Consider the following 16,884-nt stretch of genomic DNA (forward strand, 5'->3'; position numbering starts at 1 on the left):
GCTTCCAATTGCAGTTGGTATTCAATTTTTAAGAAATCAATCAAATAAATTAAAGTAATCAAAAGCTGTCATAAATGTTTGGCAAAATCAATTAATTAATCTTATCTTCGTCAAGCACAGGTTTTCTCAAAGCAAAAAATTGTTTTCTATATACGGCCAATCTTTTTAACCAATTGCTCAATTTTTCGTCTTCGTCAATAAAAAACTTGTCGTTGAAAATTGATAATTCGGGCATATCTTTCTTCTGTCGATACCTATTAGAACTCATGGCCGCCAAAGTGGGATTAAGCGCTGATAACTCTTGTGTCGAGTTCTTGGCATTCTGCTTCTTGGTGTTTGCATTTCTGTTTGCCGTTGACTTGAATTGTCTCTGTTTAAATGCGTCTGAATTTAATTCATTCATAACGGCTGTTGACGGTTTTACTTCTTTTACTTCCGTTTCTGAATCCGAGCTTTCTCTTTTTTCTTTCTTCTTCATGATAGAAATAACGTCCTGTTTCAATTTTTCAGAGGCTGATATCTTCGGACTGCTTACTCGATTATGCGTCTTTGAAGCTGATTTTTTGGGTGCTCTGTCAAAAAAAAACAGCGCATAGCTAAGCTGTTGTTTTTTCACTTAGCTATATTGTTAAACTCTAAAAGAATATGCCAACTTAGAATGTATCAGATGACCAAAAACCCTTTGCAAAAAATGTTGCGAGCAGGGAGTATTTCATTCCTCATTTTGACGACATTCTTTCCATAAATCAAAACAGAGTGTTCTTTAATGACCAAATTTAGTTTTCAATGAGACTATTAATTGCTTAAAAAAAAATAGCATCACTTCAAGTTTCAATATTTCGTCCATCAAAGTGGATGAATTGAATAAGCTTGGGATATTTTTCAGCCATTAAAACAACATACGTACCTGGAGCGTGATGAGCGATTTTCTTCGCTCGATCGACTAGAGCTTCGTTTTGGTTTCCGATTGCTACTTTTTCTGTCCCTTTTAGAGCTTCGGTATGACTCATGTTTGCTAGTTCTGCTACGGCTGCGAGACCTTCCTCTGCGGGATTTGTAACTTCTTGCATGTTTCTTTCGATTTCGCTCGCGGGATTTTGAACGACTTCTGCCGCTTGATGACGACCTACCACGCCCCATTTATTAACTCCCGTTTTTTTCTGAAAATTATAATAAACAAAAGCTCAAAGTCTGAAATTAAAAGTATATCAGAGACTAATGAACAAATCCAATGTAAACAAAGTCATTTGTCGTTAGAAACCAAGATTGACCATAAACTCTAAGGTCTTAACTCTTAAAAAAAACTAACATAATAATTGCAATCTAAAGATGAATCAAAATAGCAAGTGTAAGTCGAATTCACAATTACAAGTAAGAAAAAATGAACACTTTAATTGCAAAATGATAATTAATATTATTAAGCAAGTTAAAGTCACACAACTTTTCATGGTTTTATATTTATTACAATATAATAAAATAATGATTAGAATTTCAACATCAAATAAATTTAAATGACATTCAGAACCCCGTGATGTCTACCCCCGGTGAGCTAACGAGCTCTGTTGATCTGGCTACCCCTTTGATTATTCTCACACGAACAGCAATCATCGTTAACGGTGGACACACGCCATGAGCAGGCGAAACAGAAGCATGTTATATGAAAAAGAAGCAAGAACGTTCAGAAGAACATCTTCAGAACATTTAATCGGTTTCCACTAGTTCCGAGAACGATTGTTGTAGTTAACAGCCAAGAAAGGAGCTTCCAATTGGCTGAATACCCTTCCGATTGAAGAAAAGGGATACACACTCTACAAAGGTGACTTTCGTGATGCGTTGGCAATGTGCTACTGCCTACCTGTCAAGAAACTGCCGACCAATTGCGTTTGTGGCCACTCCTTCAATGTTGAGCACGCCATGATTTGTAAAACCGGAGGTTTTGTTGCGCAGCGACGTGACGGGACTAGAAATTTTTTAGCCCATACCCTGGATTCTGTTTGCCGAGGTGTTGGCATTGAGCCTCATTTGCAGCCTCTCAGCGGTGAAATTCTCCAACCGGGTACTGCGAACTCAACTGACGAAGCGCCATCATCTGCGCTAATTTCTGGGCAAGAAGCGTTAAGACTTATTTAGACGTCCGTGTTTTTCATCCCAACGCAACCAAGTTATATTGGAAAATCATTCAAATCGTTATATGTTCGTTATATTCTTCAATCGTTATATGTTCACCATGAGAACGAAAAGAGGAGTGCATATAATGACAGAATTAATAACGCTGAACGTGGAACATTCACGCCCCTCAACAACTGGTGGCATGGGGAAAGAAGCCTCAAAGTTCGTGAAAAGGCTCGATCAGAAGATATCCGAGAAAAGTATTACTCCCTATTCCGATGCCATTAGTGGAAACCGGCTGAAGATGTCTTTCTCGCTCCTACGATCAGCTATCACAGGGTTGAGGGGATCCCGGAAGTGGAGAACAGACAACAACCAAGGCTAAAACTTCCCTCACTTTGATGTTATATTGTTTTTCTTTTGTGAATTTACTTTGTATTTTGGAACTAAATTTAAACTGTTTCCATTTGGTTTTCCATAGGTTGCCATAGAAGCTTCTTCACAAAAAATAGCCAGAAAATATTCCTACAAATTAAATTTCATAGTCTTGTAAGTTAAACTGCTGCTGTTTATGTTTGAATTTGCATTTTGATATCGGTTCCAAATAAGAATTAATTTTGTGAAAAAAAAAACAATTTTCGATATAATGACTGCTGAATCTTGCTTCGAAATTGCAGTTTGTAAGTTCTTTTTGTTCTCATCGATTAGGTTGTTCACGTACTTAATTTTTGTGAATGCCGGTATTTAATTATGTTTGATTTTCCATAGATGGCAAATTTTTTTCCAATCGAGAAACAAGGAAATGTGACATTCGACCAGAATGTCTCAAAAGGCAAGTTCGATTTCGAATTTTCTATGTGGCAGTTGAGCGAGAAAAATGTTGGTTTTAACACATTAAGATTGAGTTTCAATATTACGAGGCCAAACTGTGCACTGGATAGGAGCACAATTTTGTATCTGTATGTTTCTGGATTCCAGAGACAAGTCTTTAAACATGTGAAAATTTTGTCGGAACGATCAAAAGAAAGTAAAGAACAAAAGAACAACAAAGGGAGGGTCCTTGTTGCGGAAACCGCTTACAATGCACAAAATGCACAGTTTGGCCTCGTAATGAAAGAAGGTTTTGTGAAGTACAGAGACAAGTTCTAATAGGATTTTTTGCAATAGCTGTACAGCATTTTTGATGTCATTATCGTCACAAAATAGAAGTGTGTCATCTGCATATTTTACCAATTTGCAAGATTCAGTTAAAGTTTTGTTCAAGTCATTTATGTATAGGTTGGAAAATAAGGGTCCTAAAATTGTACCTTGAGGTACGCCCTGGTGAAGTAAGATCTAATTGGATTCAGAAATTTTTACTACATTTTTCTGTTGTCTGTTTTTATAAAGCTATGAATCATCTAAATTGCAGACTCCGAGAATCCCAAAACATCCAGTTTAGTCTTTAAATGTTCGTGGTTGATAGAATCGAAAATTTTTGATAGATCTAATAAAAATACGGCAACATATATGTTTTTATCTATTGATTTGCGGAAAAACTCAGTGCAATAAAGGATTGCGTCCATTGTTGAAAATGCGGCTCTAAAGACAAACTTGGAAGATAGGCTGGAAGATCAGACAATCCGGTTGGTTTATTTGCGTTTAAGTTTGTTAATTCGTGTTTACCTCCACTTTCAGTTACAAACCGGAAACAAAACTTTTGTTTACGTTACTTTTTGATCCTTGTGTTTTTGAATGTTGGATCAACTACGTTTTTTTTCTCAAAAAAACATCCGAGTCTAGAAAGCTTTTTGAAGCTGTTTGTTATTGTTTCAACAAATTTATTTTTAGTGGTGAGATTTGGTTCGCTAATTTTTTTGAGTTTTTTTTGTTCATTTACTAAAAACACAAACTAAACTTGGGATAAATTCAATGGAGTTTAATTTTTGTTAGATTTTTTTTGTCTCAACTGAAAAATTCAGAATGCAAGTGGAAAATCATTGTGTTCATTGGAGATTCAAGAGGTTGCTAAAGCTTATGCAAAATAAGTGAAGCAAGCACCATTTGATTTGGGGCAGGAAAAAGCTATAAATTTTCTAGAAAAAAGGTTTCTCTTAGGATTACCTGTCAATGAAGGGTTTGTTTTTTGAAAAAACAATACCGAACCTAAGTACTAGAAACTTAACAGTCAGACAATTTCAACATAATGAATAAAACTGACTTGATGGTGTTAAATTCTCAGAAAGAAACTAACAAAAAACTGTTGAATCTGAAAAATGTAACGACATGAGCGAACATCTTTACAATAAATTAAGGTGAACAGATAGTCAACCGATTCTGATCTACGGTTTAGCAAAACTACACAAGAAAACAAACTACAGCGCCCGGTCTTTTCTCTAACTGGAAGTTCAAATGACAACTTGAACGAAACATTAGGAGTGAACTTAGAATCGAAAGTAGTAGATGTTTCAGCTGATCAAAGGGGGGTGCAGGGCAGACCCCAAGATTTAACATACGTTACATTGTTCCGGATCGCCACGCTTTGTTATAGCATACAAGAGTCAACAAAAGTAATAGTTGTTGGAGCTGATCAGTGGATGAGGATGCTAGGCGGACCCCATGTATTAACATATGTTGGGTATTTCGGATCCGCCATGCTAAGTATTAACATAGAAAAATCTTCAAGAAATTATCAAAGGAAATAGATTTCCTAAAATTTTTGGGTTGTGTAGTGATAAGAGAATGGTAAAACAAATTGGTGTTTTTTTGTGGTTTTTGTGTAAAAACGTCTAATTTTTTCGCAAAAACCTCGGCGCACGTTAACTTATAGGTAAATGTCATTGGTGCATTAAGTGTGAAACGTAGAATGAAAGTGTTTCATTTAGTTGTTTTTTGTTGCATTGTAAGTCAATGGTAAGATTTTTTTGCACAAAAAACTGACTTTTTTTTGCAAAAACTTATTAAAAAACCATTAAAAATTTAAAAACACGATCAGATTTAATACCATTGGAGCAAAAACTGTTTGATTAGATAATTTTACTCTTTAGCACAGTTTACTCTTTATTTTGCTGGAAATGCAGCTGAAACTTTCAAGTACTGATAAAATTGTCAAGAGTCATAATTTGAAGACTGGTACGTTCAATTCGTTCAAATTAGAATCAGCATCTGTCTAAATATATTTTTTTGCTCAATGTCTACTTCATTAATTTTCTGTCACAGAGGTTGTCTTCTTTGTGACCCACAACAGTGCAAATAATATAATTTAGCATCAATTTTGAATTTTTTTGAAAGATAAACCAAAGCTCGATTGAATTTAAATTAGGAAAATTAAACTCCTAACTCCCAGGTCAACAAATGATTTCTATGAGTGCTCAATTCTCTGCTTATTTACCATAAACACAAAATTTATCCAAGTGTCTTATCACAATTACCTCTTGTATTCATAAATGAAGCAAATTTGGAGGAGTTTTCTAAGTCAAATTTCAAAAGAAGTATCTGTTTCTGAAATACATACGAATGGCAGGTGTGCAAACTTTTCTAATAACTTGTTGAATTTATTTGACTGATTCAATTGTTCTAGTACTCAATGAGTCCTAATTGATTTTAAAGTTGCTTCGACAACGGAGATATATAGTAATTTATATTTGACATTTCAAGTGATTAAATAGCTTGAATGGAGAATTGTGAATAATGTTTTATCTATACTCCTCTATCAGAACTGTTTTTGCATGAATACCAAGAAGATTGTAAAAATTTATCAAAAACGAGTCCAACTTGGAAACTTTAAGTTTCCCATATTTTTACTTAACTCATTAAAAGATAGAAACAAAGTGCACAATGATAATTTTTCGATGTCACTATTTTTTGACGTTTGACACAGCCTCCCCATGTTGCAAGGGTCAGGGACACTATCTCTTGTGCTTTCATGCCTCATTCAGGAGGCAATTCGGTTCGCTTAAGATATGAGACTACAAAATCGTGTTACAGCTTAAAAGCCACTGCCAAACCCCACTCTAGAAATACAAAACGTCCGTGTGGCAGGTCTCTAATTACCTACAACACGCGACCGCCATAAAAAAAAACAGGGTTCGAAGCTCAAGTATACCATTAGTTTTTATTGGACAGTGGATCTTTGATCCATTTCAGATGGATCAACCTAGAACTCAGTCTAGATGGATCAACCTGAAAAATAAAATAAGTACTCACAAAGTGACGCGACTCTAGAACCAGGTAAAAAGTATAAAAGCAACAACTCTAGTAAGTTTTTATAATCAGTAATTTTAAATCAAGAAGTTTAGTTTTCTCAACCATTGGGCAGCTTCACTCGTCTGCCTGCCCAACCAAGGTTTTCTCTCGCCCAATGATGATGCTCCCGTAGGACTTCGCGTTGCCGTCTATCAGGAAGAAGACAACTCTAATCGAATTGTCGATTGCAGTAAGATTGCGAACAGCAATTTTACCCTATTCTGATTTTTATCAATTTTCCCGCAATTCTGATCTTTTTTCCTCTGATAAAATTAACTTCTGATTTTCAGTTGTCGCGAGAAACTTGTCATGACATGGTCGATTCGATCTTTTCAAAAATTACTTTTTCCATAAATTCAAGGGTAAACTTCCAACTCAAAGTCCAATTTCCAAATATGACCGACTGGCACACTTTTTTTTAAAATATAATTTTAATTTCTCCCAGAGAGGTTAGAAATTGATATAGAATTATCCCCAATGCTTTAATTTCTGGCTTTTCTTCTTTTGTTAGCATCTAATACTATACTGAATTTTGAGTTGGGGTTTCTGCCTTGATTTTTTTGCTAAATTTTATCAACTTAGTTTTTTTGTGTTGAGTTTCAATATTACTGGATAGGAGCACAATTTTGTATCTGTATGTTTCTGGATTCCAGAGACAAGTCTTTAAACATGTGAAAATTTTGTCGGAACGATCAAAAGAAAGTAAAGAACAAAAGAACAACAAAGGGAGGGTCCTTGTTGCGGAAACCGCTTACAATGCACAAAATGCACAGTTTGGCCTCGTAATGAAAGAAGGTTTTGTGAAGTACAGAGACAAGTTCTAATAGGATTTTTTGCAATAGCTGTACAGCATTTTTGATGTCATTATCGTCACAAAATAGAAGTGTGTCAACTGCATATTTTACCAATTTGCAAGATTCAGTTAAAGTTTTGTTCAAGTCATTTATGTATAGGTTGGAAAATAGGGGTCCTAAAATTGTACCTTGAGGTACGCCCTGGTGAAGTAAGATCTAATTGGATTCAGAAATTTTTACTACATTTTTCTGTTGTCTGTTTTTATAAAGCTATGAATCAGCTAAATTGCAGACTCCGAGAATCCCAAAACATCCAGTTTAGTCTTTAAATGTTCGTGGTTGATAGAATCGAAAATTTTTGATAGATCTAATAAAAATACGGCAACATATATGTTTTTATCTATTGATTTGCGGAAAAACTCAGTGCAATAAAGGATTGCGTCCATTGTTGAAAATGCGGCTCTAAAGACAAACTTGGTTTGGCTGAGCAGGTTATTAGATAATAAGCATTCATTGACTTGTTTGTATAATAGTTTCTTAGAAACTTTAGAGAGTGCACCTATTTTGGAGATTGGTCTATAGTTCTTTGCTGTTTGTGCGTCATCTTTTTTGTATATTGGGCTAAAAATTGCTCTTTTAAGTCTAGTTGGAATCAAAATGAGCTTAATAAATGAATTTATAAGAAATGTAAGGTGTGGATATTTTTCATTAACCCAATCTTTCAGAGCCCAGGCTGGAAGATCAGACAATCCGGGTGGTTTATTTGCGTTTAAGTTTGTTAATTCGTTTTTACCTCCACTTTCAGTTACAAACCGGAAACAAAACTTTCGTTTACGTTACTTTTTGATCCTTGTGTTTTTGAATGTTGGATCAACTACGTTTTTTTCTCAAAAAAACATCCGAGTCTAGAAAGCTTTTTGAAGTTGTTTGTTATTGTTTCAACAAATTTACTTTTAGTGGTGAGATTTGGTTCGCTAATTTTTTCGAGTTTTTTTTGTTCATTTACTAAAAACACAAACTAAACTTGGGATAAATTCAATGGAGTTTAATTTTTGTTAGATTTTTTTTGTCTCAACTGAAAAATTCAGAATGCAAGTGGAAAATCATTGTGTTCATTGGAGATTCAAGAGGTTGCTAAAGCTTATGCAAAATAAGTGAAGCAAGCACCATTTGATTTGGGGCAGGAAAAAGCTATAAATTTTCTAGAAAAAAGGTTTCTTTTAGGATTACCTGTCAATGAAGGGTTTGTTTTTTGAAAAAACAATACCGAACCTAAGTACTAGAAACTTAACAGTCAGACAATTTCAACATAATGAATAAAACTGACTTGATGGTGTTAAATTCTCAGAAAGAAACTAACAAAAAACTGTTGAATCTGAAAAATGTAACGACATGAGCGAACATCTTTACAATAAATTAAGGTGAACAGATAGTCAACCGATTCTGATCTACGGTTTAGCAAAACTACACAAGAAAACAAACTACAGCGCCCGGTCTTTTCTCTAACTGGAAGTTCAAATGACAACTTGAACGAAACATTAGGAGTGAACTTAGAATCGAAAGTAGTAGATGTTTCAGCTGATCAAAGGGGGGTGCAGGGCAGACCACAAGATTTAACATACGTTACATTGTTCCGGATCGCCACGCTTTGTTATAGCATACAAGAGTCAACAAAAGTAATAGTTGTTGGAGCTGATCAGTGGATGAGGATGCTAGGCGGACCCCATGTATTAACATATGTTGGGTATTTCGGATCCGCCATGCTAAGTATTAACATAAAAAAGTCTTCAAGAAATTATCAAAGGAAATAGATTTCCTAAAATTTTTGGGTTGTGTAGTGATAAGAGAATGGTAAAACAAATTGGTGTTTTTTTGTGGTTTTTGTGTAAAAACGTCTAATTTTTTCGCAAAAACCTCGGCGCACGTTAACTTATAGGTAAATGTCATTGGTGCATTAAGTGTGAAACGTAGAATGAAAGTGTTTCATTTAGTTGTTTTTTGTTGCATTGTAAGTCAATGGTAAGATTTTTTTGCACAAAAAACTGACTTTTTTTGCAAAAACTTATCAAAAAACCATTAAAAATTTAAAAACACGATCAGATTTAATACCATTGGAGCAAAAACTGTTTGATTAGATAATTTCACTCTTTAGCACAGTTTACTCTTTATTTTGCTGGAAATGCAGCTGAAACTTTCAAGTACTGATAAAATTGTCAAGAGTCATAATTTGAAGACTGGTACGTTCAATTCGTTCAAATTAGAATCAGCATCTGTCTAAATGAAGCAAATTTGGAGGAGTTTTCTAAGTCAAATTTCAAAAGATGTATCTGTTTCTGAAATACATACGAATGGCAGGTGAGCAAACTTTTCTAATAACTTTTCTAAAGTCCTAATTGATTTTAAAGTTGCTTCTACAACGGAGTTATATAGTAATTTATATTTGATATTTCAAGTAATTAAATAGCTTGAATGGAGAATTGTGAATAATGTTTTTTTTATCTAATTCCTCTATCAGAACTGTTTTTGCATGAATACTAAGAAGACTTGTAAAAATTTATCAAAAACAAGTCCTTTTTGCCTCTAATTGATTTTGAAATTAGCTTGGAAACTTTAAGTTTCCCATATTTTTTACTTAACTCATTAAAAGATAGAAACAAAGTGCACAATGATAATTTTTCGATGTCACTATTTTTTGACGTTTGACACAGCCTCCCCATGTTGTATATTGCTATTTTTTAAACCCTCCTAGAGATGTCGAACTCTGGTCCATTGTTGATTCTCAGAAACAGAACTGTCTTCATATATAGGTACGAGTGCAAGGTTTACAGCATCGTGAGTAACAGTATTCCGGAAAACTGAGATTTTTTTACTTCTTTTTCATCAAGATATATTTTGCTGTTGCTTCTCAATTATACCCAGTTTATTTGTTTTGACTTGTTCGAAGAACGGTTCGAAATATAAATTCCCTTTGTTTTTGTGACCAAGAAAATCTCACAAACATTTTTTTATTTTAGAAAATTCATTTTAATTGGAACTAGCTTTTTTTTGGAGTACATTTTTGTTTAGAAGAGCAAGCTTTTTAAATTTCAAATTGAGCAGAAAATCCTTTTAAAAAGATAGAAAACTTAAATAAATGTGTGAAAAGAAAAATTGTTTCAGGTTTTTGCCAATTATGCAGCGGACTTCTAAAGGGGCTGGAACACTTTTTCAGATAACCAAAAAACATTTCAAATTCAGAAGTTTCTTCAACAGTAGTAATTTTTGGTAATTGCTCTTTTGTAAGCTAATGAAAATTTTTTCCGTATCTCAAGTCCGGAGTTTCTTTGCAGTTTCTTCATTTGATATATATGAAAGTTTTTTGCGAAAAATTCTTAGGTATAACTATGTATTTTTTTTTCAAATCTCTGAATCTTTTACCATTGAATTCTCTCATTTCTAAAAATCTCTCACATTTGCTTCATTTTCTCACATTTTCTTCACCTTTTTCATTTTGAGAATCTTGATAGATTTAGAACCAATTTCAAACTAGATTCAGTGACTCACCTCTTCTCCTATGATTGGCTTTAACTGTTGTGATAGTTTTCTATGTCTTCTAAAATATTTATTCAATTTAATGGTTGAGTTGGAATCAACTGAAGTAAAGAAAAATTTGGTAATGAAAAAAATGTTTAGTTCAGCTGTATTTTATTACCAGCTAAAGTATCAGTAGGTTTGCTGATATTTCAATCATCTACAAAAAACAGAAAACTTATCAATTGATTCATTTACATCATTTTGCTTTAAAAACAATTCGTTTTTTTTATTCAGTTGATGTTTTTGTTCACAAGAAGTTTTGTGGAACAAAATTTTTTGTTAAAATGGAGCTATTTTTAAGATATTTTCTAAAAATTAAAAAATTTCTTAAAAGTTTCTAGTTTTTTTCACAACCTTGACCGAGTGTCTTTATTTGGATTGGATTGAAAAATGGCGAAAAATTGAAAATCGACATTTTTTTTCGTCAAAATTATCACCTTGATAAGATTTTTTTTTCTAGATTTCTGGTTGGTTAATTTCTAGTGGATAGAATTTGGAAGATTCAGTAGATTCTAAAAGCTTATGAGTAATGAGTTCTTACAAATATTGGGAGTAAACGTGTAGATTCTAACATTAAGGAGGTTCTAGAAACTTTTTGCTAAGACGTCGTTTTCTTTCTAGTGGAATTTTTCTACCCCATTTCCACTGTTCTTCAAAAACTATTGTGTACGGACGTAATTTTTTCTGGTACATTTATTCTACAGTTTTCACTGTTCTATAAAATTTCCTAGTTCATAGTTTAAATGTTTAAACAGTTTTCAATTATGTTGCATGAAAAACTCGCAAGGATTCATCACAGCTCTATCCAGGTTTTCGGATCAGCCTTTTTGGAAAAGAATCAAAAGTTTAAGACTAAATTTATAATTCTGATTTGTTGAAATGTGTTGATTGTTTCATTGATGGTTATGGTTCTGTCAATTATGTGGATTTTGCGATGAAAAAAAATGATTTTAAATGATCTTTTTTCAGGAAATTTTATTCCCACATGAGAAGAGAATTTTATTTCACAAACAAATAGACAGTTTTTTGTGGAGACATTCCTAGAGACATCGACTATTTACTTCTTTCAGACATTGAGAATGTTTTTGATTGAAACAGTTTTTTTTTATCGAAAACACTATTTTTAAGAAAATATTGTTAATATTAGCATTGTTGAAGAAAACATCTATTTGAAAAAGTTTCTCAACAATTTATTTTTTTAAAAAAGTTTTTGGATCAAGAGTTAGAACAAATTGTTTCACTTCTCCCCTACTCTCCATCTGACTTGGTTTTATGGAATTCAACTACACAATTAAAGTCTCAATAAATGGAAAAAGCTATGAGAACATGCAATGAAATGCAGAAGTTTGAACAAATAAAGGAAATGCTTTTCAACCTATATTACACTCTTGTTCATAATATTGTTCAAATAAGACAAATTTTAATTAAATTTAGATGAAAATAGTTATTTTTTTATTTTTTTTCAGAAACTAATTAAACAAATACCTGAGAATCAACTGATACTTCCTTTATGTATTACATCCCTTTCGATTACGTTGTATGTTTTTAAAATTATGTTTTCAAAATTATTTTAAAAATTATTCAAATTTTCTAGCTCTAATAGTACACTTCAGTGATAACAAACAGATTTGAGCCAATAGTTTTTAAATTAGCAAACATAAAAAGTATGACAAAGCATAACATTTACTAAAATTTAAAATTATCATCAAACACAGAGACTCCCAATAATTCCTTGGAATCATTGCGAGATCTGGGATTTCATTCAAAGTATAGTTGACATAGGTAACATGCTTCAAAGCTCCATTTTCCTTCGTAGTGAATAGTCAAATCTGAATGTAGGGTGGCTTGTACACGCTGATTTTCTTGATTGTGAGACACATCCTCATCATGTTGCATGTTGCTATTTCATAGACTTTCTTACAGATGTCGAGCTCCTGATCCGTAATTATTTTTTTGCCAGAGTTGGCTTCATATATAGGTAGTAGTCTAAAAGTTCAACGGCGTGAAAAACGGTATTTTGGATTGCTGAGCTTCTTCGGTTTTTTCGTCTTCCTCTTCTTCTAGTTCTACTTGCTTTTGTTTCTCGACTTGACTCATTTCATTTGTTTTGACTAGTTGGGAGAACGGTTCAATCTATAAAATCCCGTTGTAAGGTTTTTGGGATCAAGCAAACCTCCCAAAAATTACACCAAAATATTGCATCGCTTGCGGACAAAATTATATCAAAAAAGCCGCTTAGCTCGTTAAATTTTTAGAACAATTTTTGATTGACACTTTTTGACATAATTAACCCAATTTGAGAAAACTGAATCAAGAAGAAAGTTTTTTTTTTATTTCGCTGGGAAATCCGATATTTAAATTCCAATTCCAAAACTACCAGCCTACCACGTTTTTCATGACCTTCACACTTTTGCTGTTCAATGATAGTGGATATTGCCATCCTTTTAACAGAGGAAATGATTTCACATAAAAAAAATCAGAAATCAAACCAACCGCGAAAAAGTAAATTTGAGCCTTGAAAAAAAATCATCACGACCTATATAAGAGTCTAAACTACGATAGAAACACATTGGACTCCATTTCATTTTGAGGTTTCGTTGTACTTACCTGTCTTTTCGTAGCCGCACATTCTTCACCAAACTCTCGAACTGCATTTCGAACAGCTCCGACTGAGTTGCCCCGTTCCAGATGACAACCTTGTTAACAGGGTAGCGAGCAGGAACACCTCCACCCACTAAAAAATCCAACTGTTTTGTGAAAAACTTTTGGCCTTCAAAGACAGTAAGCAAAGCGTGATCTCTTATTTATTTTGAAAAACACTTTCAGTCGGTAGGACCGGGGGCTAATTAATAAAAAAAATCGCTTGCTTGAAATTCACATCTCAAAGAAGAAAGAGTCATGGCCATGCCGGATAAACCACGAACGCTTGAATAGATGTTTCAATTCACTTAGTTCCTGGCCCTTAAAAATATGTTCAAGGCAGGCATATTTCCAAACTTTGGAGGTTTCTCTTTCTTCACAACTTCCTCGTTCTTCTTACCCAGAGCTAAGTGACTGCATCTAAACAACATCTCAGCACAACCCACGCCCCCATCCTTCCAGAATATTCTTTGCTTCTCCCTAAGAGGGTCTGTGTTGAAAATAAGGAAGCCGTTGGATGTGGCACAGACAAAACACCCTCCGTCTTGGTTGAACCGCAGGGACATGATTGAGCATGTATCCGCGCTCATCACTTCTGAAAGGTCAACTTGATTTGTCGCAGCTTTTGAATCAGCTTCCAATTGCAGTTGGTATTCAATTTTTAAGAAATCAATCAAATAAATTAAAGTAATCAAAAGCTGTCATAAATGTTTGGCAAAATCAATTAATTAATCTTATCTTCGTCAAGCACAGGTTTTCTCAAAGCAAAAAATTGTTTTCTATATACGGCCAATCTTTTTAACCAATTGCTAAATTTTTCGTCTTCGTCAATAAAAAACTTGTCGTTGAAAATTGATAATTCGGGCATATCTTTCTTCTGTCGATACCTATTAGAACTCATGGCCGCCAAAGTGGGATTAAGCGCTGATAACTCTTGTGTCGAGTTCTTGGCATTCTGCTTCTTGGTGTTTGCATTTCTGTTTGCCGTTGACTTGAATTGTCTCTGTTTAAATGCGTCTGAATTTAATTCATTCATAACGGCTGTTGACGGTTTTACTTCTTTTACTTCCGTTTCTGAATCCGAGCTTTCTCTTTTTTCTTTCTTCTTCATGATAGAAATAACGTCCTGTTTCAATTTTTCAGAGGCTGATATCTTCGGACTGCTTACTCGATTATGCGTCTTTGAAGCTGATTTTTTGGGTGCTCTGTCAAAAAATAACAGCGCATAGCTAAGCTGTTGTTTTTTCACTTAGCTATATTGTTAAACTCTAAAAGAATATGCCAACTTAGAATGTATCAGATGACCAAAAACCCTTTGCAAAAAATGTTGCGAGCAGGGAGTATTTCATTCCTCATTTTGACGACATTCTTTCCATAAATCAAAACAGAGTGTTCTTTAACGACCAAATTTAGTTTTCAATGAGACTATTAATTGCTAAAAAAAAATAGCATCACTTCAAGTTTCAATATTTCGTCCATCAAAGTGGATGAATTGAATAAGCTTGGGATATTTTTCAGCCATTAAAACAACATACGTACCTGGAGCGTGATGAGCGATTTTCTTCGCTCGATCGACTAGAGCTTCGTTTTGGTTTCCGATTGCTACTTTTTCTGTCCCTTTTAGAGCTTCGGTATGACTCATGTTTGCTAGTTCTGCTACGGCTGCGAGACCTTCCTCTGCGGGATTTGTAACTTCTTGCATGTTTCTTTCGATTTCGCTCGCGGGATTTTGAACGACTTCTGCCGCTTGATGACGACCTACCACGCCCCATTTATTAACTCCCGTTTTTTTCTGAAAATTATAATAAACAAAAGCTCAAAGTCTGAAATTAAAAGTATATCAGAGACTAATGAACAAATCCAATGTAAACAAAGTCATTTGTCGTTAGAAACCAAGATTGACCATAAACTCTAAGGTCTTAACTCTTAAAAAAAACTAACATAATAATTGCAATCTAAAGATGAATCAAAATAGCAAGTGTAAGTCGAATTCACAATTACAAGTAAGAAAAAATGAACACTTTAATTGCAAAATGATAATTAATATTATTAAGCAAGTTTAAGTCACACAACTTTTCATGGTTTTATATTTATTACAATATAATAAAATAATGATTAGAATTTCAACATCAAATAAATTTAAATGACATTCAGAACCCCGTGATGTCTACCCCCGGTGAGCTAACGAGCTCTGTTAATCTGGCTACCCCTTTGATTATTCTCACACGAACAGCAATCATCGTTAACGGTGGACACACGCCATGAGCAGGCGAAACAGAAGCATGTTATATGAAAAAGAAGCAAGAACGTTCAGAAGAACATCTTCAGAACATTTAATCGGTTTCCACTAGTTCCGAGAACGATTGTTGTAGTTAACAGCCAATAAAGGAGCTTCCAATTGGCTGAATACCCTTCCGATTGAAGAAAAGGGATACACACTCTATAAAGGTGACTTTCGTGATGCGTTGGCAATGTGCTACTGCCTACCTGTCAAGAAACTGCCGACCAATTGCGTTTGTGGCCACTCCTTCAATGTTGAGCACGCCATGATTTGTAAAACCGGAGGTTTTGTTGCGCAGCGACGTGACGGGACTAGAAATTTTTTAGCCCATACCCTGGATTCTGTTTGCCGAGGAGTTGGCATTGAGCCTCATTTGCAGCCTCTCAGCGGTGAAATTCTCCAACCGGGTACTGCGAACTCAACTGACGAAGCGCCATCATCTGCGCTAATTTCTGGGCAAGAAGCGTTAAGACTTATTTAGACGTCCGTGTTTTTCATCCCAACGCAACCAAGTTATATTGGAAAATCATTCAAATCGTTATATGTTCGTTATATTCTTCAATCGTTATATGTTCACCATGAGAACGAAAAGAGGAGTGCATATAATGACAGAATTAATAACGCTGAACGTGGAACATTCACGCCCCTCAACAACTGGTGGCATGGGGAAAGAAGTCTCAAAGTTCGTGAAAAGGCTCGATCAGAAGATATCCGAGAAAAGTATTACTCCCTATTCCGATGCCATTAGTGGAAACCGGCTGAAGATGTCTTTCTCGCTCCTACGATCAGCTATCACAGGGTTGAGGGGAACCCGGAAGTGGAGAACAGACAACAACCAAGGCTAAAACTTCCCTCACTTTGATGTTATATTGTTTTTCTTTTGTGAATTTACTTTGTATTTTGGAACTAAATTTAAACTGTTTCCATTTGGTTTTCCATAGGTTGCCATAGAAGCTTCTTCACAAAAAATAGCCAGAAAATATTCCTACAAATTAAATTTCATAGTCTTGTAAGTTAAACTGCTGCTGTTTATGTTTGAATTTGCATTTTGATATCGGTTCCAAATAAGAATTAATTTTGTGAAAAAAAAACAATTTTCGATATAATGACTGCTGAATCTTGCTTCGAAATTGCAGTTTGTAAGTTCTTTTTGTTCTCATCGATTAGGTTGTTCACGTACTTAATTTTTGTGAATGCCGGTATTTAATTATGTTTGATTTTCCATAGATGGCAAATTTTTTTCCAATCGAGAAACAAGGAAAT

At 34.2% G+C, this 16,884-nt stretch overlaps 2 long non-coding RNA genes across 2 annotated transcripts; both read right to left on the reverse strand.

Annotated features, from left to right (window-relative positions):
• Window positions 1-36: 36 nt before the first annotated feature.
• On the reverse strand, window positions 37-1,187 carry LOC134848719 (uncharacterized). Its single transcript, XR_010162958.1, has 2 exons — window positions 908-1,187; window positions 37-572 (listed from the first exon to the last, which is right to left on the reverse strand). It is a non-coding gene; the product is annotated as an uncharacterized LOC134848719 (long non-coding RNA).
• Window positions 1,188-14,009: 12,822 nt separating this feature from the next.
• LOC134848752 (uncharacterized) lies at window positions 14,010-15,159 on the reverse strand. Its single transcript, XR_010162959.1, has 2 exons — window positions 14,880-15,159; window positions 14,010-14,545 (listed from the first exon to the last, which is right to left on the reverse strand). It is a non-coding gene; the product is annotated as an uncharacterized LOC134848752 (long non-coding RNA).
• Between the last annotated feature and the right edge of the window lie 1,725 nt (window positions 15,160-16,884).

This window comes from Symsagittifera roscoffensis, chromosome 1, assembly GCF_963678635.1.
Source record: "Symsagittifera roscoffensis chromosome 1, txSymRosc1.1, whole genome shotgun sequence".
Classification (NCBI taxonomy): Eukaryota; Metazoa; Xenacoelomorpha; order Acoela; family Convolutidae; genus Symsagittifera; species Symsagittifera roscoffensis.